The sequence below is a fragment of the Rhinopithecus bieti genome, unplaced genomic scaffold, assembly GCF_001698545.2.
Source record: "Rhinopithecus bieti isolate Rb0 unplaced genomic scaffold, ASM169854v2 scaffold_6063, whole genome shotgun sequence".
NCBI lineage: Eukaryota > Metazoa > Chordata > Mammalia > Primates > Cercopithecidae > Rhinopithecus > Rhinopithecus bieti.
This window is the reverse complement of record NW_016805186.1, coordinates 11,194-15,732: the sequence shown is the minus strand read 5'-3', so window position 1 is coordinate 15,732 and position 4,539 is coordinate 11,194. Positions and strand designations below refer to the sequence as shown.

Here is a 4,539-nt window from a genome sequence, read left to right as displayed (position 1 = left end):
CTTTAGCTCTGAGAAGTTTGATTGACTGAAGCCTTCTCCTCTCAACTCATCATAGTCATTCTCCATCCAGCTTTGTTCCATTGCTGGTGATGAGCTGCATTCCTTTGGAGGGGGAGATGAGCTCTGATTTTTTGAATTTCCAGCTTTTCTGTCCTGCTGTTTCCCCATCTTTGTGGTTTTATCTGCCTTTTGTCTTTGATGCTGGTGACATACTGATGGGGTTTTGGTGTGGGTGTCCTTTCTGCTTGTTAGTTTTCCTTCTAATAGTCAGGACCCTCAGCTGTAGGTCTGTGGGAGATTGCCTGAGGTCCACTCCAGGCCCTGTTTGCCTGGGTATCAGCAGCAGAGGCTGCAGAAGATAGAATATTGTTCAACAGTGAGTGCTGCTGTCTGATTCTTGCTCTGGAAGCTTCGTCTCAGGGGTGTACCCCGCCATGTGAAGTGTCGGTCTGCACCTAGTGGGGGATGTCTCCCAGTTAGGCTACTCAGGGGTCAGGGACCCACTTGAGCAGGCAGTCTGTCCATTCTCAGATCTCAACCTCCGTGCTGGGAGATCCACTGCTCTCTTCAAAGCTTTCAGACAGCTGTCAGACTCCACTCAGAGGTGGAGTCTACAGAGACAGGCAGGCGAAATTTTCAATTAGTGTCAGAAGAGGTTACAGAAAAAGGAATAACAAACATATGTTAAAATAATTAAATGGTTTCAATGACACATCTTATTTTTACATGTAACATACCACAGAGTTCTTCTTAGCTTCAAGTGATGCAATGTGAAAGGTATAGAAATGCACACTGACCCTTAGTCTCTTAAATTGACAACAGGTTGGCCAGGCGTGGTGGTTCACGCCTATAATCCCAGCACTTTGGGAGGCCAAGACGGGTGAGTCACAAGGTCAGGAGATTGAGACCATCCTGGCCAGCATGGTGAAACCCCGTCTCTACTAAAAATACAAAAATTAGCTGGGCGTGGTGGCGGGTACCTGTAGTCCCAGCTACTTGGGAGGCTGAGGCAGGAGAATCACTTGAGCCCGGGAGGCAGAGGTTGCAGTGAGCCAAGATTACGCCACTGCACTCCAGCCTGGCAACAGGGTAAGACTCCACCTCAAAAAAAAAAAAAAAAAAAAAAAAAAAAGAATTACAACAGGTCACTTTACCCTCAAATGAGCCAATACCATGTTAGAGGCTGTACTGAAATTCTAACTATGAAGATGTGGAAAGCAAAAACATATTTACTTAGTTACAATCCCATGTGTGCAATATTCATGACAGTGCATTTTTGCAAGTTGAAAGTAATTCTGGATTATGCTTCATAACTTATGAAACCTTTGGTGGAAAAATTGAGTCTTCCCCATTAAAGGGAACTAAATAGTTCCTTATAAAAGTGCATTAACTTGTTTGGCCTATGGGTTCATCATTTAGTGGCACGGAAGAATCAGTTTATGTGTGGTATCCAAGAGGCGTGAAGAAAGACACCTCCAAAAAGTCCACTTGGATCCCTTACACTGGGCCAGACGGGATGCATAGCTACCTTCTTCCCCTCTCACCCCTCAGGCTAAGGTTTGAGCTGTTTCCATGGCATCTTCCCATCACATTGGTACAAGGCACTGGGCTGCACAACTGGGAAACTACTTGTTTTCTGCCTGCTAATTTTCAGCTCTGAGATCTTGACACTCCACTGGAGAAAGGCTTTAATGTCTGAGACGGGGGTCATTATTTGTTAGTTTAATTATTTATGATCAGAACATTTGTTCAGTCACTCTTCCATAGACCATTCTGAAACTAATAAAGGATATTAAAACACTAGAGATAATCTATAGCCTTCAATAAATCACTCCCAATTTGGAACTCCATGGATGAATACTGCAGGCTACCATGAGGGAGAAGAAAAAAGTCAAGACCAATTAAAAAAAGCAACAACAATGAATTTGTAATAAACTCAGTTGGTAGCTAGCTAAAGTAATAAAATAGACCTGTTTTTCTAACTTCATTAACATGAAAATAAATTTTATTAAGATTGGTATCATGTTTTTTTGCATGATGAGTTACAGGAACATGAACTAAGAATAAAAATGATCCCTATGATAAAGAATGCCAGAGTCACGTACTTTAGGACAAAACATGATTTGACATCAAGAAGCGTTATGGCTTGAGACTGCCCTTGTTTTCCTTTATCCCCCGTGCCCAGGCTTAGTCACTGTTCCAATGATAAAGACCATCCACTGAGGCTCTGCAGGAATAAAATCTAAAGTCACAAAACAGAGCCCAAATCTCTGCACCAAATGAAATCACAGACTTAAGAAAAATCAAAAGAAAAATGAAAATTTATGTTGCTCATGTTTCATAACCACACTGCCTGTAACAATTGCCAGAACATATTTATTTGGTCCAATGTACAATGCATGAAATGTGCTTAAATACAGAAAACACCAAGAAACGCAACAGGGAGTTAAAAAAAAAAAAAAAAAAAAAAAAAACAGAGGCTGGGCGTGGTGGCTCACGCCTGTAATCCCAGCACTTTGGGAGGCCGAAGGGGTGGATCATGGGGTCAGGAGACGGAGGACCATCTTGGCTAACATGGTGAAATCCCATCTCTTACTAAAAAAAAAAAAAAAAAAAAAAACGAAGAAATTAGCCGGCGCGTGGTGGTGGGCGCCTGCAGCCCAGCTACTTGGAGGAGGCCTGAGGCAGGGGAGAATGCCGTGCAACCCAGGGCAGGCGGAGGCATTGCATGTGAGCCGAGATCATGCCACTGCACTCCAGCCTGGGTGACAGAGCGAGACTCCGTCTCCAAAAAGAAAAAAAAAAAAAGAACAAGGTCAATAAGAAAAAACGAAAGCATAATTACATAAAATACAGTGTACACTTTTGAATCTTTTTAATATACGCCTACAAATGCATTTTATTAATAGTGTAAATATAATTTCCTCTGAGAATTTATTCAAAGGAGTTCCACCTGAGTTTGTGCTCAGAAATGCCAGGATGATTCCTCATCACGATATATTTGGTGTTTAAAGTTCCCTCTAATTTACACAGCAAGACCACATTCAATTTTCTGCACTTCTGCTAAAGCATATGTAAAAGAAACACAGTCCTCATGAGATATGTTTACAACTATGAATGGAATCACCACAGTGGAGCATGAATAAACCATCACATGCTTACTTCTCTACAGTAGATGCTAAAGAGAGAATCAAGTCCACCATAATAAGAAATAAACTAAGAGTTGTAGTTAAAACATGAAAATCTTTTTAAACACTTCTTTACTTTGCCAATTTTCTCATCCAAATAGGAATAATTAAATAATCTGGGACAACAAAATGTATACTGTGGCAGAAAAAAAGAATCCAAGGTAAAAAAAAAAAAAAAGACATGGCAGAATCTAAGGCCTTTCACAAATAATACTCAGATATTGCAAGGGATATACAAAGAGTTCAAACACTGACAAAGACAGGTGTGACTTACCCAAGGCACACAAAGATTGTACCAAGGGAGACCTGGCAGGACCAGGAAGCCTAAGTGATCAATTTATTCCCGTCAAATACATTCTTGGAGTTTCAAATGTGAACAAATATGCTTATTCGGAATTTTACTTCCTTCTGCAAAGTATTAATCAATTATGCTTATTTTGTTAAATGAAAATCCAATGAGAGTCACCAAGGAGCAATACAAGGAAAAAGGCAGACTCACCATCTCTTCGATTGAGCCTCGAAAACCCAGGGCCGTGGCTGCTGGACAGCTCTGAGGAGCTGCTGAAGGATGGCCTAGGCAAGGCAGAGGCCAGTGGGGCATCACAGTCAGCTGCCGGGAGAAATACCGTGATATGGTTAACATGCAGATTGCAGCCTGGGAGAAATAATAGTCCAAAAATATATAGGAATATATTCTAGGACGTATGGCAATCATCACTCCATTTTTAATTCTTTTAAATTTGTAAAATTTACATTGCACTATAATTTACACAGAGTAAAATTCCAGAGAATGTATTTAATTTTTTAAAAGCGTACAGCTCTGTTTGTTTTGACAAATGCATTCAGCCATGTAACCTCCACCATAATGAAGGCACAAAACAGGTCCATTAGCCCTCAAAGTTCCCTAATGTCCCACATTTTCTCCATTCTGCAGGATGTCTGGGTGCACCACCCATCCAACACGACTTTAAACTCAATTTGATGCTTAGATTCTTTAGGTACACACACACAGAAGTACTGTGAATTCTGTGCCCAAACCTCAAGAGCGGCTAGAAATTCTCACAGTGCCCCTGCACAGAACCTGTGGGGGACAAGACAGGTGAGGTGCACCAGCCATTCAGGTCAGAGTTACCTGCGTGAAGCCAGGACCCAGGAAAGGCAACACCCGCAGTGATGAACTGAATAAAGCTCACTCTGCAGACCTCTTCACAGGGAATCACTGGGGGACATTTGCCTACAGGAGACAGAGACTCCTCCTTTCTGCCTGATAACTTGAGCACTGCAGGAACTTGCCCTGCCCTTTCCAACCCAAGGACCCCTGCATGTCACCCTCACCTCAGGGTGACTATTG

At 41.9% G+C, this 4,539-nt stretch overlaps 1 protein-coding gene across 1 annotated transcript in view; it reads right to left on the bottom strand.

The window, feature by feature from the left end:
- LOC108529275 (contactin-associated protein-like 3) overlaps positions 1-3,796 on the bottom strand; it is a 219,639-nt gene extending 215,843 nt beyond the window's left edge. The window contains 1 exon segment of the mRNA XM_017871463.1: positions 3,688-3,796. The gene's annotated coding sequence lies outside the window, so the exon portion shown is untranslated.
- Positions 3,797-4,539: the final 743 nt, after the last annotated feature.